This window comes from Triticum urartu, chromosome 7A (assembly GCF_056163025.1).
Source record: "Triticum urartu cultivar PI428250 chromosome 7A, HENAU_Tu73, whole genome shotgun sequence".
Classification (NCBI taxonomy): domain Eukaryota; kingdom Viridiplantae; phylum Streptophyta; class Magnoliopsida; order Poales; family Poaceae; genus Triticum; species Triticum urartu.
The window spans coordinates 711,904,228-711,931,865 of record NC_141879.1 but is presented as its reverse complement, the minus strand read 5'-3'; the positions used below and the strand labels follow the sequence as shown (position 1 = coordinate 711,931,865).

At 42.5% G+C, this 27,638-nt stretch overlaps 1 pseudogene; it reads right to left on the bottom strand.

The window, feature by feature from the left end:
- Nucleotides 1-12,966: 12,966 nt before the first annotated feature.
- Nucleotides 12,967-25,303, bottom strand: LOC147961960 (uncharacterized; annotated as a pseudogene).
- Between the last annotated feature and the right edge of the window lie 2,335 nt (nucleotides 25,304-27,638).

The following is a 27,638-nucleotide window of genomic DNA, read 5'->3' as shown; positions in this document are numbered from 1 at the left end:
ACCCTCTTGCTGGTGCGCTCACCGTCAACATCACCAGGGTCATCTCATCTGATCTTATACCGCAATGCACCGCATACCGGGCATGCGTTCAAATCCTCGTACGCACCACGGTAGAGGATGCAGTCATTAGGGCATGCATGTATCTTCTACATCTCCAATCCTAGAGGGCATAGAACCTTCTTTGATCCGTATGCACTGTCGGGCAATTCGTTATCCTTTGGAAGCTTATTATTCAATATTTTTACTAGCTTCTCAAATCCTTTGCCAGATACACCATTGTCTGCCTCATTGCAGCAATTCCAGTGTGGTACCGAGCTTTGTATTTCCATCTTCGCAATTGGGGTACAACCCTTTTTTGTGATCCTCTAACATGCTATCAAACTTCAACTTCTCCTTTTCACTTTCGCATTGTCTCTTTGCATCAACAATGACCCGGCGAAGATCATCATCGGGCACATCGGCTGGTTCCTCTTGATCTTCGGCTTCCCCCATTGCAGCATCACCATATTCGGTGGGCACATAGTTGTCATCATCCTCTTCTTCTTTGTTGTCTTCCATCATAATCCCTTTTTCTCCATGCTTGGTCCAAACATTAGAGTGTGGCATGAAACCCTTCTCAAGCAGGTGGACATGAAGGGTTTTCGAGTCAGAGTAAGACTTGTATTCCCACATCTAGGGCATGGACAACACATAAAACCATTCTGCTTGTTTGCCTCGGTCACTTTGAGAAAATTATGCATGCCCTTAATGTGCTCGGAGGTGCGTTTGTTACCGTACATCCATTGTCGGTTCATCTGCGTGCATTATATATAATTAAGTGTGTCAAAAACCATTATAGAACATCATGAATAGATAAGTGACCAAATTAATTGTAGTTCATCATCACATTAAAACCAAAGTACATACATAGTTCTCATTGAACAACATATAGCTCTCCAGAGCATCTAATTAAATCATACATTGAAACTATGTAAAATATTTCAATGCAACAACAAATGTGATCATAATCGCAGCCAAGGTAACAATTGATCCAACGGCATAATGATACCAAGCCTCAGTATGAATGGCATATTTTCTAATCTTTCTAATCTTCTAGTGCATTGCATCCATCTTGATCTTGTGATCATCGACGACATCCGCAACATGCAACTCCAATATCATCTTCTCATCAATTCTTTTCAATTTTCTCTTCAAGTATTTGTTTTCTTCTTCAACCAAATTTAACCTCTCGACAATAGGGTCGGCTGAAATTTCTGGTTCAAATACCTCCTAGATAAAAAAAATCTGTGTCACATTGGCCAGCATAATTTTCATAAACACTAAATGAAACAAATAGTTATAAAAGAAAATATATACCACATCCGAATCATATACAGGACGAGGGCCGGCGGAGGTGGATACCAAAACCATCGCACTATATTATAACAAACAATAATAAAAGTAAGAAAATTATGCAAGTATATATCTAAATCATACAAGAATTTTTTTTCTTTTAGAAAGAAGATAAGAACAAGAGGCTCACTATGGTGGTGTCGGCGACGAGATCGGCGCGGGTGATCGACAGTGGTGAGGACGGGGACGAGACAGGACGGAACGCCAAACCTAGACAAATCTTGAGGAAAATGGAGTTTGGGCAAGGAGTTCGAGAGGACAAAGCTTAAGTGTGGCTTGAGCATTTCATCAAACACCTCATGTGCATAGGAGGTGAGCTAGAGCACCACAAAGCTCTCCCACGGCCGGCCAAAAAAAACAGAGCAGTGGCTCTGCTCGCGGGCGGGGGCGAGGGTATATATAGGCCTCTCTTTAGTCCCGGTTTGTGGATAAAACCGGGACTAAAGGAAAACCTTTGGTCCCGGCTCCAGCAACCAACCAGAACTAAAGGTTGTGGGCCAGGAGCGAGGATCATTGGTCCCGGTTCGTGTCTGGAACCGGGACTCAATGGGTCAGACGAATCAGGACCAATGGCCCCCGAGGCCCGGCCGGTGCCCTAGCCTCATGAACCGGGACTGATGCCCCATTTGGTCCCGATTCGTGAGTGAACCGGGATTAATGCCCTTACCCAGGAATCAATCAAAGCCATGTTCTCTACTAGTGTGCGCAATGCATGGGCGTCTGCTCAGGGTGTTACCTTCAAAACCAGGGGCAGCAATCTGTTCTTGGCCCAGTTTTTTTGTTTGGGCGACTGGAACCGGGTGATGAACGAAGGCCCGGCTCGTGGGAGTTCCGTGGTGCGCCAGTGGTGATCGAAGAATATGATGGCATATCCAGCGCCACATACTATAAATTAGATCAAATTCCGGTGTGGGCTCGCATCGTGGGTATCCCAGAGAGGCTCATGAAGAACACTGAGCTAGCAACAAAGATAGTGAGGAAAGTAGGGATCCCGCCCATAAAAGTAATTTTTAATGAGGCTCGGATAAACCCTGCTAAATATCTATGAGCCAAGGTGTTCATCTTGCTGGATACTCCGCTCGTATGTTTTGTCAACTGACAATGAAAGAAAAAAAGTACCCCATGGAATACGAGAAACTGCCAGATTTTTGTGATTTCTGTGGACTTGTTGGACATGTTGTGACTGAATGCAGGGATGGAATACTTAACCGGAGGACTGTGAGTGGGGCATCTGGTTACTTGTTAACTTTGACAGACTAGTTGGAAGACAAGGAGCTGGAAGTCGAATGGGGCGGAATGGTGATGGTGCTGGCAGGGCCGGCGGCTTTGGCAGAGGGAGAGGGAACCCCGGTGACCCTAACCCACAAGAAGGGCTTGGCATGGACATAGATGCTAACAACCCAAATGGCGCGATCGTACCCACTGGCCCGGAAAGGCTCGTATCGCAGGATGGCACTGTTGCTTCAGCGCCAGTGTCTCCTCAAATACCACCAGCTGGCTTTGTTAATGACAAAGTTCACTTGTTGGAGAACATTTCCACGGAATCAGTGGACAAGAGTCTGCTTAGTACTCCATAGAAAGTTCAATATTAGAAGAGGTTGAGATCCGAAACCAGCAACTCGGGTCAAGGAACAAATGACACATCGGTGACTTCCCTCGAGGGTGATCGCCAAAACCAATGAAAACCATCTGTTGCCAATACTGCGGTAGTAAGGGCGCTTCTGGACTTCTAGAAGCAATGGGGGCTGGATGTGTTTTTTCTGTCCGAAAAACATTTGAACACACTGAGGGCAGAAAAATTGATGAGAAAACTTAAGATGGACCATGTGGAAGTGGTGGAAAGTGTTGGGGAAAGTGGTGGTCTTTTACTCCTTTGGCGCAATCCTGTTGTGTTGGAAGTAATGGGAAAAACAAAGAATTTCAGCGATGTAAGGATGGGAACTTCATCCGATGAGAAGTGGAGATTTACAGTTTTTTATGGTGAACCCAAATGGGAGGATATATCACTCACATGGAACTACTTGAGAGATCTGTACCTTCAGGCATCTCTACCTTGGGTTGTCGTAGGCGATTTTATTGAGATTGTATACTCTCATGAAAAGGAGGGAGGTGCAGCGCGACCTGTACGCATGATGAAAAATGTCCGTGATGCCCTAGTGGATTGCAAACTAGATGACATGCGATATACCGGTGAACAATTTACATGAAGAAGGCGAGGCATCGGGGAACGTTTGGAGCGGGTTGTTTGTAATGCGGGCTTCCATGGTTTGTTTCCAAATGCAGTGATAACCGCTAGTACTGGACACCGAGGGTGAGGCGGATAGTTCTAGGCAGTAATGCAAGAAGGAGAAACAGTTTGGAGTGCAGTGGTTGCAAGAAGGACAAATGATGGACCGACTAACTGAATCATGGTCACGTACATCAGGTACTATGCTGTTTGCTAAACGTACTGCAGAGGTACACAAGGATTTGCATGACTGGGATCGAACAGTACTCAAGTCACCACAGCACCGATTGAAAAGCTTGGAGGAGTTGGAAAAACTGTGATCGGGCCCACTTACTGACAAGTTGGCACATCGGCAGAGACATCTACTATTTGAGATTGAGGAAACAATGGAAAAGGAGGAAATATACTGGGTGCAAAGAGCTCGCGCGAACTGGCTTAAAATCGGTGATCACAATACAATATTTGTTCAATAATTTTGCAACAGCCAGAAAAAATAGAAACCTCATCCGGCGTCTTATGGATGCAAACGGTGATTGGAAGGAGGATAATGAGGCTATGAGAGCTCTGATTGACAGCTACTTCCAGAACTTGTTCACGGCAAAGGTACATGTGACGAACCAGGAAGTACTCGAGATGTTAAACCAAGAGTAACACCATACATGAATGAAGCCGACTTTTTGTATCAGAATCTGATATTTTATCTGCATGTGTAGCACCCAAATTACCTTTTTCATTTCTGTTTTAGTTTCATTTAAGATGTTGATTAGAGTTGCTAAACTAGATGTTTCTCACAAGTGGCCTAATTATCTGTGTCTTTCACTCTGTTATATATCTGTATGTATTTTACTGTTATTCATCCCATTGTGAGTTCCCTTCGTTGTCCCAAATGGTTCTCAGTCTTAGAAGAGTGCGATATTTTTTTCAGAAGTGTCATTATTCCTGACATGTTATACTGTAAATTACCTGATGGAGCTTGGTTGCCCTGTCACCTTCAGAATTTAGTCATTGCCAGGAATTTGAAGAAGATTCGTTCAGGAGATTTTAAAGGATGAAAAAAGTGTTTAAAGTGTGAGCAGAAGTCAACTGATAAAGATATCGTACATCTGCGAGACAATGCTTCAAGTTTGATGTAATTTGCAAGTCATATTCCGTTGAACCATTTTGAAATAAATTCATTTGTTGAGCTTTAAGCATGACAAACTTTTGGTTTCACTTCGTGCTATCATAAGGTCTTTCTGTTTATTAAACCTACCAATATTTTGTTACATAGTGAAGTCCTGAATCTACTGTTATGACAGAATTTGAAATTCTTTGACTTTTGTAGGCACCATGATATGTAACTTATGGTTTGTTGCTTCGAAGAGTACTGTCATGATGTCATGGTCTTAAAATTGTGAAAGCTAGCTTTTGCTTGATCTAGAGTTGACGTCGAGCCTTGCCTTGTGGTGCTAGCAGACAAGGAAGTCACCCATAGATTGATCTTGAGATGGCCATGGCCCTGCATTGTGGACGCCTGTGTTTGCCAACAGTGTTAGTTGATGGTTCTTACATGGAGAGGATTCGGATGTCGTATATTATTTCTTCAAAACCAATAAACGGTAACTCTCAGATTAATAATACTCTCTAATAATATTCGTAGTATATATCTAATAATTCTCTCTTTGAATATTAATTAACAGAATGTCAGTTGGCATTAAAGTTTTATGAGCTTGCCGATTTCTTAAAATCACTCTAACAGAGTGTATAATCTTTCCTTGGTATATCAGTAGTAATGCATGGTGTACTTGCAGATATACAGGTTTTTATTGACACCACACACATTTATGGTATTTTGATAATGGAACCAGATATGTTTTTAATGTTTAACATTCATATGAATATTTTCTGCAAATGTGACCATGGAATCCATATTTCTTATGTTCGTTTTTAATAATGTGCATGATCTTTCATTTGCAGTTCCGGAGACCTGCTACTTACTCATAATTTGATAATATAGTTTCAGCAGTGTATCAGAGTGCCCTTTCATCGATTTTCATATTTAAAGCAGTGAGTTTTGTACATTGTTAATGGTACAAATATTGTCAGCGAAGTCTATTTCACCAAATTAATAGATTGATGCATTCGATTGTGTGTAACAGATTTTTTTAGACTACATGCATGCACTACATCTACTTCATCAAGATTATGTGGTGCTACCTTGATGACCCAAATGTTCGGGGTCTCTTTAAGGAGAAGCCAGATGGAACAAAACCTGATAAGGTCATTTGCCTTTCTCTTGGTAATACCAAGTCACTCCTCGGCCACCCACCAATGTCTCACCTTCTTTTGATTCATTGTGTATGTTGTTGTGGTTGCAACTAGCAACTGAAGAAAATGATGATTTGGTGATGACTAACATAGTGTAAAAAAAGAAGAGGTACACTCGAATCAATAGTACTGCTGCATAAGCATGTCCCATGTAGCTAAACATTTGCATCTTTTTTCTCATCGTCTTCAAAAAATTAGGAAAAAGTCGTCGTTGCCTACTCACCCTCCACAGTTCACAGGCAAGAAGGGTAGGAATTTAGTCAGTAACCTTAGATATAAAGATTCCATCTTCTATTCTTTATAAGAAATTCTTTTGCATTTGTTTTCAGCACGTGGTTTTGTTTGATCTAACCAGAACTGGTTACCATGATTTATCTATCGGCTTGCGTTTGAAAAATAATTACGATTTTCCTTTTGGTACAGTTCAGTAAAACAATAGAAATAGGCAACATCATGATAGTTAGATGCAACCGTTATGGTTCTATGATATTGGTACGGCTTGGTCCATCAAACATCACTTGTTGTCTACTTATTCTTTGCTAGCTTCCTTTTTTATATCTCATATCAAGAAAGGTTATTACTCACCTTATTTATGATGTCCTAATTCTTATCTCACGTTGCATCATTTCAACAAATAATAAACAAAAAACAAACAAGCATTATTGTGGATTGAACGATGATATGGAAGACATTTTTGCTGTTCCCAATGACAACCAACCAAACACACCCACCATGAAGAGCTGCTTAGACAATGACGTCATTTTCGATACCGATGGCACATGCAATGATGACTACCTCATGTAAATGACTGCATATCTTAGTTACCATAAGCTGAATGAGCAAAGTTTATCATGAACTGATCTCATGCCTTTCTTTTGGCTTATAAACCTACAATGCAATGTAATATATAACGTATGTATGAACATCATACCTAGATATCTATTTCCTTATGCTTCAAGGATTTTATGATCAGTCTCTAAATATTCTTACTTGCATGGTTTTAAAGCTCGGTTCGCTCTCACCCTTTGCGCCATCGGCGAAACGGGTCATCTAGTGAAGATAAAACACGATCATACGCTTAGAGGTTGGATGTACCTAGCGAGATTCATGTATAACTACGTGCGTACAAGGTTGTAAAAAGCGGCAATTGGTATTTGCCTCGTGCCCCCTAGGAGCGGCCTAGGCGGTAATGTAGTTTTTACTACCAGGATGTGTCCATGGTTATCATATGTGTATTATATTAATTCAAGGCATATACATAACTTAACTACCTGCTACTGCCATTGGAATATATTCCCATTTGGCATATTAGTGCAATATGGCACCATTTCTTGTTTGGGTAAACAATTTATTGCTTGCCCTGCCTAGACTTCCGCTTATGCCCTAGGAGAGGCGTTTGGCCATTGCCTAACGTCTAAGCGTGCCTAAGCGACTCCTAGGCACTGCCTTTTCCAACAGAGCGTGCATACATGAAACATGATTTTGAACACACTTAGCCTTTTTGAGATATATTGCGCTTAATATTGCTCATTACGTTTATGCTTAGTGGTGTCACATAAAAATATATATACAGAACTATATAACTTAATCAATACACAAAGCCCGTTCAAGTCCTACATAATACGAGTGGCCTTTTAACTTTTTTTTTCAAAATCGGTCCAGGTTGATGTGCCAAATACAAATGTATAGATGTAACTTATTTAATACAAACTAGTCATCAAGGGCTAGATATTCCATAACAAATAAATTAAAATCTCTTTCACATATATCTAATTTTTAAAATATAAGTCTTGAATAGAATAAGTACATATGTCCAATAATTATAGAAACAATATAATTCATATTGCTAATTTCATTTTATATATAGGAGTGAGAAATGTCGCTGCATTTATAAATATGGCGATAAACAAAAAATAACAAATACGACATCCATTCAAATAAATAAAATAAGACACAGAACCTTCACGGAAAAGATACCACATATTGTATACCATAAAAGCATACGTTCTTCCAGTATAAATATATAAGGCACATGTGTTTTCAGCATTTAATTATTAGAAACGTATCTATAGAATTTGGTACTAAATTAATACTGTTAAAACTTATTTTGATATGAAAGGAAAATATCAGTTTTGTATCACGTGATCAACACATATTGTTGAATAATTAAGATAAATAATGAGAAGCATGCGCGCTTACATTTCCAAATCAAGAGACTAATACATTTATGTAAATGTATCATCGAAAATGGTGTTTCACCAGTGGATGATGGTGTAGCAAACATAAAAATCATAATGCACCTTTTGGGTCACAAATTAGTCAATTGTATGAGAGGTCCAAATAAATACCCATTCTGTTACAACTATTTTAGACCATAACATATATTTTAGAGAAGTAGCTTGTAAGCATAGCCTGACGTACAGAGTTTATTGCATCTTTGTTGTATCACCAGTGGCCACCCTATTATCTTCTTTTTGCTACCATGAAAGTTTCCTTGGAATCGCTACTCACCCATCTCTGCAACACTGCTTCCGACTGAGCATTGTTAATGTATTAAATCAGTATCTAGATGTCAACTTGGTATATTGTGACCAATTATCCCTTGCCTTTAACAAAATTGGAATTGATGGTAAGTTTTGATTAGAGATCTATGAGAAGATAAATAAAGGAAAGGTAATCATGTTTGCATGTTTCTGTTGATATAAAACATTTTAGCATCATAACCAAAGCTTATTCATTACATTAATCAGTCCATTTCAACTGCATATACTCATTCATTCAACTGCTTCGAAAGTTAAAGCAGAGAATTCTTTTATTTTTTGGAAGAAGAACTGCATATGTAAAACAATGCTCATGCTGATGAGCAAGAAAAACATACTTGCCCACATAATTGTTTAATTACAACCTCTAGGTCGGCCAACATTTTGATTCTGCAAAGCACATGAGTAAAATGCAAGCCTTTATTGTACTTGGATATTAAAAAAATTCATGCATTAATTATTTTAGGAATACCATGTGAAACTGCACACAGGTCAAAACATTGACTCAAATATACTATATACAAATGATTAGATGTCTTTCAGGAAATTTGACACTTCAAATAATGAATTATCATAAATCATGTTCGGAAAATGGTTACACACGTAGACAGTTAAGTCCATCAAGTGTTCCCTCCGAAAAAATCTGTAATTGAAAAAGCGTGATCAAACAATATCCAAAAAATCTAAAAATGAAAAACATAATCAAACAAAATCTAAAAACGAAAAGCATGATCATAAATACTCCTATATAAGGGAGCCAGAAGTGCATTTTTTTTTAAAAAAAACATGATCAAACAACATCTAAAAAGTTGAGACAGCAAACCTAATCAAATGTTCGAGCTTCTTGCAAATTGTCCGTCAAAAATAACATCCGAGGAGCTCTCGCAAAAAAAAATCAATGCTTAAAAAGTGAGCAAAACTTTGAACATTGATTTTTTGTTCATGAGAGCTCCTCAGATGTTATTTTGGCCGAAAATTTGCAAGATGCTCGGACATTTGATAAATTTTGATGTCTCAAAATTTCAGATTTTTCAATTTTCTTTAATCATGTTTTCTCTTTTTTTTTGCAAACTCAGGTGTAGTGCACTCAGGAGAAGATCCACTCTTGAGAAGTGGATTTGGTAGTTATAAAATAATTGGCTTATTTAGCGCAAGATAACATAAAATAGTACAGAACACTCGCATACAAATAATTGGTTGAAAATTAAAAGGTGGCAATCTGCAACCATACACAACAAATTTGAGGGGAGATAATAAATGAAGTGGACCATGTTAACTCGCAGCTTCAATATGACTAGTCTGCAACACACTCATCTAAAAATGGTTGAGTAAATTATGATCAACGTTAACAATTGGTCCTGCTTTCTTTAGACCATCCTCTTGTAACCTAGGGAATTCACTCATTGTATTAAGCATTACACTACAAAACTCTTAACCATTCCATCATCCAGGACTCATGCATATATAGGAGTATTTTCTGAAGACATTCCGTTACATTACCAATAACGTATTTGGTTCGCTAGAGCGCAACTGACAGTGTACTAAATTTTTTTAGTTAATTAGTTCAAATGCAGAACCTTCGTTCTGTTGACACTGGCATACAAATAGCTCATGGTAGCTCAATCTGACAGGTCATTTTACTCACTTCATTTGAAAGTGCATATGAGGCATGGTTGACTGATATTATAATTCAAATGAAATAAAAGGATAAGCAGTTGTACATATACTTCCTCCATTCCTAAATATAAGTCTTTTTAGAGATTCTAATATGGACTATGTGAGGCTTCACAGACAACGTGACGAAGGAAGGGGACATGGAGAAGGGGGTGGTCCGGGCATGATATCTGAGGGGATTGAAAGGACCTTCTCCTTAGCCACGATGTGTTGCTGTGTGATTGGGGTTGAGCTGAAGATGGAAGATTGGATAGGAGGAAAGGAGCAGCGCTAGGGCGCTAGGGCTCTGCCTTGGTGTTTTTTTAGGTGGTGGGTGTTGCATCTGCGGAGGAAGGAGAGTCCTAGAGATGGGTTTTTTCGCTGAAGTGGGACAACAGCGGAGGACTCCATAAGGCATCACATTCGATGGTTAGAGATAATTAATTTCAAGATCAGACGGCTAGTTTGCTTAGTTTGTGAGGATTAACGTGGAGGCTCGTAAGGTGCATCCAATTAGTAAACATAAGAAGCTATTTAGTAGCTTCTGGTCACTGAGAGTTCGTTTTTCCCTCAGGTCGTAGGTTCAAGTTCCACACATCACGTGGCCGTTTATTCTATTTTCCCTTTTAAATCGGTTTTGGCCTGAGAGAGGAGATATTTAGGACCATGGTCCAGCCGAACCTATAGTCAATGCCGTTAGATCTAGTAATGGTCTCCATGTGGATTTGGGCCTGGTTAGCATTCAAATTTCTTTGATTAGCTTAATCCTTCTCTTGTCAGCTTGGTCTAGGCCTGCGTAGGCTTGCATTTTTTAAGGGAAGGGCTGGCACACGCCTCTATGTTACTGTAGCAACACCTGAAGCAATCTGTTTTTTTATCTATTATTATTGTTTCATATGGTTATGGAAAAAATATTCTTCCACAGATCGCATCCATTTGGAAAAAATGTTTAAAAAATTAGTTCACTGATTATTCAGGTTACTACATGTGTGAATTTTTTCATGATTTTTTGAAAAACAAAGAAAAATTGAATTTTATGTTGGCATGCATGTCCTGGGGGCAGAATTGGCGTGCATTAAACAATTGTGAACAGTGCGGCTGCATGGAGACAACTTTAAAGTCTTTGATAAGCTTATGTCAGGTGAGAGGAATTTAGCATGTACCCATAATACTTTCAATACAATATTAAGTAGGAAATTAGTACTGATATTTTGGAAAAAGAGATGTAGACACATCAACTACGAAAATTTATCTGTTCAGCAACTAAAAATTCTAGATATTATTGGCTTTGCTATATGTCTGAACAGCAGGTCATCAATCATGCACAAGAAGATTGTAGGTTTCATGGGATACAAAATTGAAGGAAAAAGAGTTGCGGAAATATCTATGAAAAATTATCTATGCACGAATTATCTTGAGCGTACTTTCAAGTTTCAATTGCATAGCATTCCTTGCCAGCCTACTTCATGCATGTGTTGGGGACAGAGCTCGACGAGCATAATGAGGCAATAAACAATAGTGAACAGTGTGCATAAGAGACAACATTTCATTGCCCAATGCAACATGACTATTTTATTAGCTATGGTATAGCATCAAATATGATCATATTTGGCACATGCATGGCTTCTAACCCTCTAAATTGTTCCCGCCATCACACTAAATTGTTCCCGCCATGCAATAGTTTACTCACCATGCACATATCTCCATACGCGGTGTCCTGAGATGAATGGTTCTGAGCATGGGTTCGGGTGGACCATGGTCCCAAGCAACATTTTCGTTTGGCCTGATTTGATCAAATAAATGAGTTTATGGACTAAATCTGGTCACTTTTCGAGTTGGTGGCCTAAAGTGTGCATTCTATTTGAGTTAATAGACTAATGGCGCATTTCACTCTGGAACCGGGGAGAGACCTCCTTGTTATTCTAAAAAAAATGGATCTTATATATTGTGGAGTGGGAACATCCATTTCAAGCATTGTTTACATGAAACAACTTGTACTACTCAAGAGATTGCTAGATTTTGTTTTGAGATTAAGATTTCTTGTAATAATCGATGAGCCCCTTGATTTATCCTTAACTCTCTCTTAAACGATTTAAATGTCATTTGAGATCATAAAGTAAGCCATGATGGCGATCCCTCAAAAAAATATAGGGTTATAAATAAAAAAAATATGATCGTACTTTGCGGATAATACATATAACATGTGATGTATAGTTTGGCTAGCTTCTTGGTTCTATTTGGCTTTGCATCATGAATGCAACGGGCCATTTGATAAAGTTGAGTCCTACCATGATGAAAACAAGAGGTATGGCTGCTACAAAAATTTCACTAAGACAGTCTGGACAGCAATAGACTTACACAACATTAAGAAAGTACATATATAGGTTGCAGTTACAACATACCATGACAGTGTCAGGTGAAACATAGCTTCTAGTGCAAAAAGTTCTTAAAACTAAATTTAGTCAAGTGGAGGCAGCTTCTGGGGGGTAGAAATCATGTTTTTGATGCACTAATCATTCAGGGGGGTCTACTAGATAGGGTCTAATCCCTTAAAACAAAAAGTTTCTTCTCAAATATGTGACTTTGGAGGCCTCAAAACAAAAACTTTCTTCTGACAAAACAGGGTTTCCCCTGCTTTAGATTATAAAGCAACAAAAAGTTTCTTCTTGAATATAACTTTTGACGCATCCGCTAGAGATGCTATAAGAAACTAGCAATACAACTGGCAGCGTACAAGATAATACATAAATTTTCTAAACGAGTGCTTCACCACCACCGAAATACCTCATTTTCTTCCCAGCAGGCAGGCAAGCATCATCGCAATTCTCGGTTGTCCCTTGAGCTACCTCAGTGTAGCTCCTCTTTTGGAGCTCTAGAAATTTCATCTGCCAAACACTTGACCTCCTTAAGAAATCGAGATTTCACTCCAGGTAAAAGCCTAAGTTTAACAAGGCAGTCATATATTAGGGAATACATTTTAAAATCAATCGTGTTTCGTGCATCATCTGCTGCAGAAGCTGCTGCATCTTTCTTCTTCACCACATCATCCGGAAACCACTGTACGAAAACACAGATGAACATTCAGTTTATCGACACCAATAACTGGTATATTCAAAAATATTTTATTGGAAACAATAGCTTATTTAGTAATGAGCTTTAATAACCTGTGTGTGATGCCATTCTTTGACAAATTCAGGGGTCAGAATCTTTGACACAGCTTCTGCATAGAGCCTATCATCCTTGATAACTCAACCAATATCAGGAACCAGCTTGTCACATATCTCACGTATCGTCTTGGCAGAATGCTTGAACCTTGTACCGCATCGATCCACTAAACCAACAAGGATTATGATGTTTCTATCAACCTGCATGGGATCAACAAGAACATGGTCAATAGACAAGCATTGCATCAACTTTTTATTTTCGACATGAACAAAGCATAACATCAACTTGGTCAAGCTGCAAAGGATAATTCAAAGCAGAAACAACAAAGAGAAAAATGCAAAATAAACAAGCATTACAAATTAAAATCCTAGATGGTATTGTAGTGAGTGAGGCAGAAGTGGAGATCCGGTCGAGGGGGCAACCAAAAACCCATTGAACAAGTTTGGGTTTGAAGCAAGGAGAGTGGTTAGTATATATAACTAGCTAAATGACCCAATATTACCCATTAGTGTCAGCACTAGCATCTGTACACAAAGGCATAACAACAAAGCACAACAGTAAGAGCAAAAGCAGAAAAAAACGAAGGGTACAATTCAGTTCTTACTGCTTCTATAGGAATAACGATTCCATATTTTTCCATGCAATCTATCAATACTTTGGATAAAGGGAGAAGATACTGACAAATGATGTTGCATCTTTCTCGGCATACACAATCATACAGCACATTCCTTAACGCCCACATCATTTCATGAGTAACTTCCTTGTCGTCAAAGCAATCAATTTCTACCAAAAAATATTTTACTGATACATTTGCAGTGACCAGTAATTCATGGAAAGAGAAAGGCACAGACAAACTACTAAAAAGATATCTACTGGCCAGTTTGGACTTGATGGCATCTCTAAGATCCTCATTCTCAACAACTAACTGTCCTCCATCAGAACAACACTTCCTGGTTGTATCAGCAAGCCTCTTACCAATACCATCCTTAAGCGCAAGCGCAACAGACTTCTTATCGACCTTTACAAACTCACGCAAACTCATAACCTGGTAAGAAAGTAACAGAGTGTTATTATTAGAGAGAAAACTTACAAATGAAGCACAGTAACCCTGCATTTCTCCAACAGATTATTTTGTTGTGCAAGATATTTTGGATGTACTTTTTAGTTGCAAGCTGCCTAACTCTTTAATAATGGTGATAATATATAGATTATGATCAATCCTGAGTCCTGAGTGCAAATTAAATAATAGAGCACAACCAAAGCAAACGCTAATGAAAGCATGGTAGATAGAATCAGAACTAACTTTTGTAGCAAAGCTCTTCTTGATAAAAAAATGACCATATACTCTGTAATAACAAAGTGAAGCATCATAAGAAGCAGAATGGAAGTGACTGGTATGCATGCAAGGACGGTTTGGAAATGGTTGTATACAAACCTCTGGTCCAGAAGTTGCAGGTCCATACACACTGAAGTAGGCAAAACCCCTCGGAGTCTCTAGTATCGTGGTCGAAACAAAACCAGGTGCCATCACTTTTCTGGTCCAGCTAAAAAGAGCATGGCAAAATAAGGGTTAACACAACAGAATAACAGAAAATAAAAGGAAAATTACTCCAACAGAAATATGTCCAATGCCCTGAATCCCTGGTAGATTCAGGGATGTGCTGCTCACCTAGGGAAACCCTAACTGGTCCTCTTTTCTAGGGATACAGTCGGATGCGTCCGCACTGTCCGCATGCCTCCATGCGTCCGAAATTGCAGTAATATTCATTACTTTAATTATCACGGTAGTTCTAGTTACAACTTCGATATTTGCTTGTACTTGATTTGTTGAATTTGGCTGAAGGCCTGACAGTTGTCTTTTTTTATTGGATCCGGCAAGCAGAGATCTATCTTCACGAATACCAAAAAGACCATCAGCAAGACCCCGCCTTCTGCTCAGCCGGCCCCATTGGCTGAACCGGCTATGCGGGTTGCTTCCACGGCTCCCTAGGCTGTCGACTCTATTGCACCGGAGGGAGCCGGCAACCAAAGACACATGCCCACGAAGAAGTCCCACCCCAGCACATGGATGTAGACCATGTCCCGTCCATGGAGAGAGAGAGAGAACCTCGGGGCAGCGCCTGCGGCCCCCTTAGAAGATTTCTTTTTTTTTTGAACTCCCACCATCTATTGCGACACCAACTGCCCCACCGACTGCTTCCCAGGTTGCCCCACCGACTGCTGCCTACCGGCTCCACCGATTCTTTGGGTAGACTTGATTGATTTTGTGTCTTTTCAATGAAGTATATGCATGTTATAATTTGAATTGTTCGATTAGACAAACTTGAACTATTCAAAAAATTGGTGAAACACCATGCAATTGTTTGAAATGTGTATGTCACAAAGGATGGAAGAATTAGTTTAAAAAAATGGAGAGTTAAATATACAAGTTCGGTTAGGTTCCAGCCACATTTTAACGCCTTATATTTCAGGCATTAAAGTTTGACAGATCATTTGAGGAGTTACAGGATAAGGGTCTGGTTAGAGACGCCCTAAGAAGATGATGAGCTACAAGAAAACAAAAGAATAAGGCACTGGAAAATCTCAAAAAAGATGAAACATCCAACCATTCATTAGATAAAATAAACCATACTCTCATTAGAGAGCTTCATTGCCTAATGATGTTCATGGGGATACACAAAGGATCTGAAGGATCCGAAAGCCATACATGTATCCCTTCACAAAACGAGGCACAACTAGACTGCCCACATTGTTAATTACAATTGCTATGACGAACTCATCTTGCTGTAGTTCCTCACTCAAGCCAGACAGCCAAGCCTTTGCCACGGGCATTGTTTCAGCAAAATCAGAGCTTCACAAAGTTCAGAACTAACAAGAGCCCAGATACTTCTTGCCATATATGCACTCAATCAACTAGTATTGCCAGGAATCAACTTGCACCTTGCATATCTACACAAGATGACGCAGATTCTGCTAAAACAAAAGTGACACAAAGATGCATCTTCAATCCATCATATAGGGTGCAGTGCAGCAGTTAGAAAAGAGAGGATGATTCCACGTTTAAGGTACTGAGCTATCTCACAGAGCCGTCTGGTTCATCCAACCACAGCTGTATAAGCACTAAGAGCAGTAAGGGGAGCATTCACTGCAGATAATTTTACTACCGCTGAAAACATGCAATGTCGTCATCACAATGAAACAGCGCAAAATGAGAACTGAAACCATAGGCTTAACATGATAGTCGACTTTGAGTAATTGACTCACAACATAGGTAGAGTGCATTAATTCAATAGTCAAACGGCATTGGAACCACAAGATACAACTAAGCACCTTATATATAACCAGTACAGTACACTTGCAAAAAAACACGCCACATGATCAGTTCAAGCAACCAAGCAAAGTCCTGAGACCTTGTCAATCTGCACCAGGAATCCACAGACCTAAGGATGATCTTGTCAATGCGCACCACAGGATCAAGAGACCCAAGGATGAGAATCATGTCGACGGGCAATTTTGGCTGCCGTGCATTAACCCTGAAGAGGAGACAAATAAAAACAAGCTCAAGTCAGTATCAAAAAAGAATGAAAACAGAGGGGACACTCCCCCTTTATTATTCTTATATGCTGTCAAATAAAACACAATATGATGAAAGCAGAAAGAAACCCGAAGGCCAATGAAAAACCTAGATGGGACAACAAACTTTAAGTTATCTGGGAACTGTATTTTTGCTACTGAATACAGATGCAAAACCAGAAATATAACGGAATACATGCTGACAGCAGAAAGAAATAAAAGTAATTGCTGAACAATGTTTAAATCAAACTAAAATTTGTACCAAACCCCAAGGCCGATGAATTCAGATGGGATAACCTAAATAAGAAACCCAAATGCAGGTGTAAAACAAATGGGCAAGATCAATGAAGAAGATTGTGAAATGCAAAAGAGCAATTCAGGTAAGGAAGCCTGAGTAAAAATACTTAATTTTTCTTATCATCCAATTTCAGTTTCTATAAAAAAAAACATGAGCATCTGAGCACACAAATTTGGCAGAAATATAAAATGTTTAATTAGCTAATAAATTAGACGTCCACAGCAAAACTATATAATTGGCATGTCAACTCCATGTATTCGACAAATCAGTCAAATCTTACACAACGATTAACAGTTACTTCCTCCGTCTCCTAAAAGGACTATAATTTTGTCTCAAGTCAAATCGTGAAAAATTTGAACAAACTTATATAAGAAAAAATATCAACAACCACAACACAAAATTAGTATGACTATGGCCTTTTTACAAACTTGGTCAAACTTTGCACGGTTTGTCTTAGGAGGAAATGTATAAGACTTGTTTTCGGAAACGGGGGGAAGTATATCTGTGTTTCATTAGGAAGATACTAATAATGCATGCCAAATATATACTCACCCGAGCTGTGATAAACATCACATTCCACGGAAGAACATGCCTTTAAGATGTTGACTATCTTTGCGCATCCATCATTACTTGCCGAGGTCTCATCGGACAGCTTGACAATCATTCTTTTTAGTGTTGATGCACATCCAAGTATCAATTTCAATAAATCAAACTCATGATCCGCTCCGTCGAATCCATTGAACTCCACTTCTTCGAGAGCATCCAAGGATATAGTCTGGGACCTCCAGTTCGACTCACAAGGACAGTATGGCGTGCATACTTCTTTCAACTAATAAAACAAAAAATGTACATATATGAATAACCACACAAATACACAATGTATTATTGGGTTATATAATCAGAGCTGAGAATTACCGCTGATCTCTGTAGGACGACCTTAAGCCTCCGCGTAGCAGTACGAATTCGATTCATTCCAAGAAGATGAAACACTAAAGCTCCAAAAGCATGCCCCGTCGTCATGAGATGAAGCTCTAAACAAGAGAAAGCAGCAACCATATGTTTCTCGATCTCCTGCTTAAAGTGGCTCGCTTGAGCGCGAAAAAATGCAGAGTACTGAAAAAACAATTTGCCACGATAGTTAGATATCATTCACAAAAGAAGTTTAGTCAGAGCCTTGGAGCAGATTGAACAGTAAAAGGGACGCACCGCACAGGCATAAATACACAGCGACGATGGCTCTCCTTGTATCTCCGCCGACTGTAGCTGCACCTTGTTGAGGCTCCAAACACCAAACACAATACGCGGCCCCAAGTATTGGCAGTGCCACGAGACCTTCTCCACCATTGGTGCCAAGACGGAGATGCTGTGGTCCACCGCCGTCAATGAGATGGCCAACTGCTTAAGCGCTGGAGCAACGATGTCGACATGTCGTGTCGCACTGATCTCACAGCAGACGACAAGCTCCTGGAGCGACGGCGAGTTGACCCTAATGTCGCGGGCCGTGCTGAGGCGGAGCATGTGCAAGCTCGGGCAGAAGGAGAGCAAGGCGTCGAGGTCGGTACTGCAACGCGCCAGGGACAGCGTCTCGAGTGCGGGGAAATTGGCGCCGGCCGGCACGGCCAGGGTGATGGGGGAAAGGTCCAGCGTGATGGAGGTGGCGGCGCTGGAAGCAAGGCAGATCGACAGCGAGTGTACGGTCGATTAAGCCGGAGGGGAGGCGGAAGTCGAGCTTCTCCGGATCGAGCCGCGCGGCAGCGCGGAGCAGCGAGTTGATGGGGACGCCGGCGCTGTCTCTCCGACGGGACGGAACGATAAAACCCTAGAATTTTGCTACCAGGTGGGGACTGAACTAATGCTGTAGACTGGCGGACGACCACTACTCTAGGCCAGTACGAGGGTTCCACCAACATTCCACTTATGGTCCTTTTGGTTTTAGAATAAGCCCGGCCCAGAATGTATGTCTGCTATGTCTGATTTTCTTAAAAGGAAAAAAAGTGTTGTATGAAGCTCGCCGTCTCGACTCGGCGTCTGGTGTGTGCTAGGAAGAAGATGAGGGGCAAACGACGAGGCGACGAGGGCAAAGGTTGGCACCGACGCCCCGCGGCGATGAGATTTCACAGGTGCTAGATGGTTAATGAGTGTCCCAACAACATTAGAAGAACACCTTATCTGGACTAGACGGCGATGAATCTAAGGACGTTGGCAAACTTGGCAACAAAGGAGGTCACGGGATGAGGAGGGAGGACGCGTCAAGGAGTCGGAGGAAGACGAAAAGCTGCACGGCATTGCATCCTAAGACTGGAGTTTGTCCTCACATTGGCGTGGCGCCCTTTTTAAATACGCAACCATTTTTCTGAGCCCTTGGGTCAAAATCGAATGGCGATCCTTTGGGTTGACACCTAACTCTCATTATGCCAATCTCACTCCATGTATAAAAGGAAGATGGCAACTGGCAAAAAAAACTCCACTGAAAATCTGCTCATTCCATTAACCAAAGAGCGGAGCGGAGTAGGTTTCTACCTCTCTTTTTTCATGTACCCCGCTTCCCCTAGGTCTCCTAGGGTTCCCTATACCCTCTGGCGGTGAACGCCTGAGTCCACCAAGATCGCCAATCTCCGGTGATTCCCCAATCCCAGTGAGATTGGATTGTGGCCGAGCCCACGAACGCGAGTCCTAGGCGACATGGCGGAGACGGGATCGGGGATCGGCCCAGCCTGAGACTGCTACTGGCAGTAGCATGTACAGCGAGGATTACCACCATGATTCTTCCTTGGAAGATCGATTCGTGGGTCTGAATCTACATGGAGAAGAGGAAGAAGAGCTGGATCTGTCAGGAGAAATAGAAGGACTGATTGAGGAAACACGCTGGATCAGGATCTTTAGGGTTCACACCCAAAAACCCTTCAGCCATGTGGCCTTATTCGAATCGATGCGCAATGTTGTCTGCTCATGGTGTTACCTTCAAAATTAGGGGCAGCTATCTGTTCTTGTCCCAGTTTTTGTGTTTGGGCCAACTGGGGTCGGGTGATGAACAAAGGCCCATGGGATTTCCGTGGTGCGCCAGTAGTGATCGAGGAATATGATGGCATATCCAACGTCACAGACTATAAATTGGATCGAATTCCGATGTGGGCTCGCATCATGGGTATCCCAAAGGGGCTCATGAAGAACACTGAGCTGGCGATAAAGATAGCGAGGAAAGTAGGGATCCCGCCCATAAAAGTAATTGTTAATGAGGGTCGGATAAACCCTACTAAATATCTACGAGCCAGGGTGTTCATCTTGCTGGATACTCCGCTCGTACATTTTGCGCCACTAACATTGAAAGTGAAAAAGAAGTACCCCGTGGAATACGAGAAACTGCCAGATTTTTCTGATTTCTGTGGACTTGTTGGACATGTGTTGTGACTGAATGCGGGGATGGAATACATAAACCGGAGGACTGTGAGTGGGGCAGCTGGTTACTTGTTAACTTTGACAGACCAGGAGGCAGACAAGGAGCTGGAAGAGGAATGGGGCAGAGTGGTGATGGTGCTGGCAGGGGCGACGGCTTTGGCAGAGGGAGAGGGAACCCCGGTGACCCTAACCCACACGAAGGGCTGGCCATGGACATAGATGCTCACAACCCCAACGGTGAGATCGTAACCACTGCCCGAAAAAGGCTCATATCGCAGGATGGCATGGTTGCTTCGGCGTCGGTGTCTCCTCAAATACACCAGCTGGCTTTGTTAATGACAAAGTTTACTTTGTTGGAGAACATTACCACGAAACCAGTGGACAAGAGTCTACTTAGTACTCCATAGAAAGTTCAAGATCAGAAGAGGTTGAGATCTGAAACCAGCAACTCGGGTCAAGGAACAAATGACACATCGGTGACTCCCCTCGAGGGTGATCGCCAGAACCAATGAAAACCATTTGTTGGAACTTTCAAGGTATGGGCAGTACCGCGGCAGTAAGGGTGCTTCTGGACATCCAGAATCAATGGGGGCCGGATGTGTTTTTTCTATCCAAAACATATTTGAACACAGCGATGGCAGAAAAATTGATGAGAAAACTTAAGATGGACCATGTGGAAGTGGTGGAAAGTGTTGAGGCAAGTGGCAGTCTTTTAGTCCTTTGGTGCAATCCTGTTGTGTTGGAAGTAATGGGAAAAACAAAGAATTTCATTGATGTAAGGATGGGAACTTCATCCGATGAGAAGTGGAGGATAGATCACTCACATGGAAGCATAACTAGTTTGAAGTGCGGTGATTGCAAGAAGGAGAGATGATGGACTGGGTAACTGAATCATGGTCACGTACATCAGGTACTATGCCGTTTGCTGTACGTACTGCAGAGGTACACAAGGATTTGCATGACTGGGATCAAACAGTACTCAAGTCACCACAGTGCTGACTGAAAAGCTTGAAGGAGGAGTTGGAAAAACTATGATCGGGCCCACTTATTGACGAGTCGGCAGATCGGCAGAGACATCTACTAATTGAGATTCAGGAAACAATGGAAAAAGAGGAAATATATTGGGTGCAAAGAGCTCGCGCGACTTAAATTCGGTGATCACAATACATTTTTTTCAATAATTATGCAATAGCCAGAAAAAAGAGAAACCTCATCGGGTGTCTTATGGATGCAAACGGTGATTGGAAGGAGGATAACGAGGCTATGAGAGCTCTGATTGACAGCTACTTCCAGAACTTGTTCACGGCAGAGGTACATGTGGCGAACCAGGAAGTACTTGAGAAGGTTAAACCAAGAGTAACACCATACATGAATGAAGCTTTATTGGCACCATACACTGACGAGGAAGTGAAGAAAGCATTGTTTGGCATTGGTGATCTAGAGGCTCCTGGGCCAGATGGCTTACACACAATATTTTATAAAAAGTTTTGGCGTTTAAACGGTGATGATCTTACAAAGAAGTACTGTATGTTGTGAATAGTGGGGTCATCCCAGAGGGATGGAACACAACCATGATAGTGCCGATTCCCAAAGTTGATACGCCGGAGAACGTCTCACAGTTTAGGCCAATAAGCCTCTGTAATGTTGTTTACAAAGTAATAGCGAAGATGCTGGCAGCTAGGCTAAAGATTTTTCTTCCTGATATTATTAGTTAGACACAGAGCGTTTTTGTTCGAGGGCGTATAATTACTAATAATGTAATTGTGGCTTACAAGTGTTTACATACCATGAAGAAGAAGAAGAAGAAGAAGAAGAAGAAGAAGAAGAAGAAGAAGAAGAAGAAGAAGAAGAAGAAGAAGAAGAAGAAGAAGAAGAAAGGAAAAGTTGGATCATGTGTTGTCAAGTTGGACATGCACAAGGCGTATGACTGCATTGAGTGGGTCTTTCTGGAGGCGGTATTGCAAAAAACTTCGTTTTGACATGCGGTGGGTTCAATTGATTATGGGATGTGTCAAATCCTTTCAATACAAGGTCAGAATCAATTCTGATGAAACAGATGTTTTTGCTCCTTCTAGGGGCCTTAGGCAAGGGGATCCTCTCTCCCCCTACCTATTTCTCTTCTGTGCAGAAGGCTTCAATTACTTCAACCATTTTCGAGCACCTCATATCACTTTCCAAGTCATATGATAGTTTTATTATCTGTGGACGATTTCTTTCTCGTTCAATGCCCTTTTTCAATGGTCTCGAAGAGTGAATTTCCCATTTTTATCTATGGAGTCGCAACCGAGGTCGTGGTAAATCCATGAATGCCCGCATTAATTGCTCATGAGGAGGAAGCTGGGCAGCTCAAAGGGGTCCAGGTGTGTTGTGACTCCCCTGTTATATCCCACTTACTTTTCACTCATGATTCTTTGATCCTCATGAAAGCAAATGATATGAATGCTACTACTCTGAAGAGAATTCTAGATGACTACTGTGATGCTTCAGGACAAATGGTTAGCTCTGCAAAATCTTCTATGTATTTCAGTCGTAATACAAGTGTGGATGATAAGGTAGATGTTTATCAGATCCTGGATGTTATGACTGAATCAATATCAGATAAATACTTGGGGTTGTCGTCTATGATTGGTGTTGATAGAGTTGATTGCTTTAAACACCTTATAGAAAGAATACAGAAACTTGTTAATGGCTGGAAGGAAAGAACCTTATCATATGGAGGGAAAGAGGCCTTAATCAAAACGGTGGCTCAAGCCATCCCGACCTATGCGATGGGAGTATTCAAATTTCCAAAGAAATTATGTAAGGGAATCACTGATGCTATATCATTTTTGGTGGGGTGACGGAGAGGACCAGTGGAAAATGCATTGGTTTGCTTGGTGGAAAATGTGTGTCCCGAAGAGTTGGGGAGGTATGGGATTTCATGATATCCATAGTTTTAATTTGGCCATGTTAGCCAAACAATGTTGGCGCCTCATTGATAATTATGATTCCTTATGTGCACGCGTTCTCATAGTCAAATACTACCCCTGAGGTGATTTGTTGGACTGTGGACTAAAGAAGGGATGATCATATGTTTGGTAGAGTATTTGGGTAGGGATTCAAACATTCAAGAAAGGATGCATTTGGAGGGTTGGCAATGGCATGAAAATTAATATATGGGAAGATTGTTGGATCCCTAGTAGTAATTCAAGGAAGATAATAACTGTGAGGGGCAACTGTGTGCTCACAACGGTGAATGAACTCATAAACCCAGTCACTGGGGACTGGGACGAGGAGCTGATACGAGACAATTTTTGGAGTATAGGCGCAGACAGGATTTTGCGAATCCCGATCTTCCAGCATGAAACGGAGGACTTTGTTGCTTGGCATCTTACCAAGTCGGGTATTTTTTCAGTACACTCAGCTTATTATAAGCAATGGGAGGAATATTATGAATCAAGTAATATAAACCCTCACGGCATATCCCTCAAAAAAAACCTCACGGCATAAGTGGCTCCTTGGCACATCCAGTTTGGAGGAAACTTTGGAGTTTGAAGATACTAGGCAAAATTAAAAAAAAAATCTTTGGAGATGTCTTCATGATGCACTCCCTTGCTGTTGTCTTTTAGCAAATAGGCACATATCTCGCTCAGCTCAATGTCGGATTTGCTCCACGCATGCTGAGGATATAGCTCATATGGCATTCAAATGCAACAGAGCAAAGGATGTATGGAGGTGCCTTGGCGTACATGAAATAATGGCTACAGTAGCTGCACTTGGACGTACAGGAGTAGAAATCATGGAAATCTTTCTCTGTGACCCAGAACATAAGAAGCAATATATGAGCATTGTTGAACTACCAGAGCTGGTGGCGGTGACGAGCTGGTATCTATGATGGCAGCAAAGACAAATTGTTAAGCATGAAGAGGTCCAAACACCGGTGCGGTCATGCCAATCCATCAGGGGCACTCTGTCTGAATTTTTCGCGTGCGGCCAGTAAGCCTAGAGCGACACCAAGACTGAATCATTGGAGGAGGCCCCTGGTGGGTCAGTTGGCGCTTAATGTCGATGCTGCTTTCTCGGATGAGGACAACACCGGTGCAGGTGGAGCAATTATTCGTGACAGTAGCGGCCTTTTCGTAGCTGTTGGAACCGCAACCCTCTTTCACTCTCGGCTAGAGGTAGAAGAAGACACAAGACATAAGAAATTTCGGGCGGGCGCACGAACGCCACCACGGGCGCGCGAACGTCCCAATCCTTTTCTTTTTACAGTGGCTATATTGCTACACTCGGCTCCACACCATCTTTACAGTGACTAACAGCTGCTTAAATAACACACGGCCATACACATCAGAGCCACCCACGCACTAACCAACTAGAACGCCACACGGGCCACTAACCCACGGCCTGGCTAACAAACTATGCATGCACACAACTAATTCTATGCATGTGCACATCACACGCCAAAGCTAGCTACCACGCAACCGCGCGCGCCACACTGTGATCCATATAGCCCGGCCGCGCGTATGGCACGCACTCGTACGCGCTCAACACAGCCGGACCAACTGATCCCTATGCCCACGCCCTGCATAGACCGCAAATGCCGCACCCGACGTCATCGCTGGAGCATGGCTTATTGCCAACACTCACTCATTAAGCCATGACCTTGCCATCGCTGAAGTTGTTGCAACTCCTGTCGTTGTCGTCGTCACGAGCGTGGCCCAGCCCGCGGATCCGACCTGGTGCAACGATGCCGGTCGCACCGCCACGCATGACTCCGGCGACACACGTCTGGCGTCCCTCTGCGCCCTGCACGTCTCGTGCGCACCCGATGCGTCCGACGCCCCAGTACGTCCTGCGCGCACCAGACGCGCCCGACGAGCCCGACCACACCAGTGCGTCCCGCCCGTCCCGCGCGCATCCGACGTGCCCGACGAGCCCGGCTGCACCAGACGCTCACCGCGTGCCGCCCTCCGCGTCCGCCATGGCAGCCACCAGCGACAAACGCCGGAAGGATGTAGCCGAACTCGAGCACGGACTTGAGCACAACGGCGACATACGCCTCCTCCCAACGTCAACCGCACGCTCGTACGCGCGCTCGCGGTCTCGACGCGCCCGGCGCGTCCAGTGTGCACCCATAACACGAATCGGTCGCGCCCTGCTCGTCGCCGCGGCTTATTGCCCTGCACCGCCGCGGCCTCCATGCCGCCATGCAGTGCCTCCATGCCTCCACGCCGTGCTGCGCCGCCGCGCCACCACGTAGCGCTTCGGCGGCCTCCGCGCTCGCCGCACGTACGACGTCACCGCCCGCCGCCTGCGCCACGCGCCATGACAGCCACCGCGCCGCCCACCTCCATGGGCCGACACACGGCCCGGAGCTCCATCGCGCAGCTGCCGGCGAGCGCCGCCATGGCTGCCATGCCTCCGGCACGGCAAGCACGCCCAAGACACCAAGCTCATGATATCAAATGTTGGAACCGCAGCCCTCTCTCACTCTCGGCTAGAGGTAGAAGAAGACACAAGGCATAAGAAATTCCGGGCCGGCGCACGAACGCCGCCACGGGCGCACAAACGCCCCAATCCTTTTCTTTTTACAGTGGCTACATTGCTACACTCGGCTCCACACCATCTTCACGGTGACTAACAGCTGCTTAAATAACACACGGCCACACACATCAGAGCCACCCACGCACTAACCAACTAGAACGCCACACGGGCCACTAACCCACGGCCTGACTAACAAACTATGCATGCACACAACTAATTCTATGCATGTGCACATCACACGCAAAGCTAGCTACCACGCAACCGCGCCACACTGTGATCCGTATAGCCCGGCCGCGCGTATGGCACGCACTCGTACGCGCTCAACACAGCCGGACCAACTGATCCCTATGCCCACGCCCTGCATAGACCGCATATGCCGCACCCGACGCCAGTCGTCATCGTTGGAGCATGGCTTATTGCCAACAGTAGCAGCTGCCATGGCGAAATTTGAACACATCGCGGATGTGGAGTCAGCTGAAGCGGCTGTCATAGGTCACCTATGACCACAAATCCCAGCCGCCGTCATAGGTCACCTTCACGACGCCCCCTTGGTCCCCCTCATCTCCCCTGTCTAGCGGTCTCGTCGGCGGTAAGAAGAGTGGGGACCCTGCATGTTTCATTTTTCTTTTCTTTAGGTTTTATTTCCCAGACGTCATTGGCAAGGTGATGGTGGCGTTGGCATGTGGAATAAGGACTCTTTGTCCTCTCCCTACTCGATGATGCTTGATCAAAAACTGGCGAAGGGTATGTGAGAGTTTGTGTCATTAGATTTGTTGGTTGTCTTCGAATCTTGACAGTTGGTGTTTCTATCAATGAGTGCAGTTTTGCTGGCTATTGGTGCAACAACTTCGACCTCTTCTTCCATATTTTTCTGCTAGGTGGTTTGGTTTTCTCCCATTCTATGGTCCGGTGGTGATGGATTGCAAGATTGTAGTGCATGAGGTGATGCTCCAAACCAAAGTTTCTTCAACGAGTTCTAGATCTCGTCTTGAATGAGGAGTGGCTATTATGGTCTTTAAAGCCTGGTATGGCGAGAGCACATGCATGTGTCCCTTTCATTTACCGTTGGTTCAGTGCAATTTTTAATCTCTGGTGTGTGGCGTACAATTGGAGGAAGAAGGGTAGTATGATTTTAAATGTAACTTTTTATGGTTGTGAAGCATCCAATTGTCTTTCCATTGTACTCGTTATTGTTTTTCTCAATAATTATCAGATTTAAGATGCCCTTGGGTGTCGTTCTTCTTAAAAAAAAAGAGCATTGGTTTTGATGGTGATTTTGTAGAGAAGGAAGGGTAACCATATTCTTTAGATAGGACCAGTTCTAGTGTATTTTGTTTGGAACATTTTCATATTTGATACAACATCATATATCAAATATCACAAAAAACTATAATGAAGACTGTCCAATTTTTTCAACACATTTATGGCCTAACTCAAGAGGAGAATCTGACCATTTGGATTTCATAGTAAACATAGATGGAAAGTTCAGACAGATGCATTTTCTGTTCATACGGTAATATGATATTAATTTCTGCAGTTCAGGAAATCGACACAAGGTTAT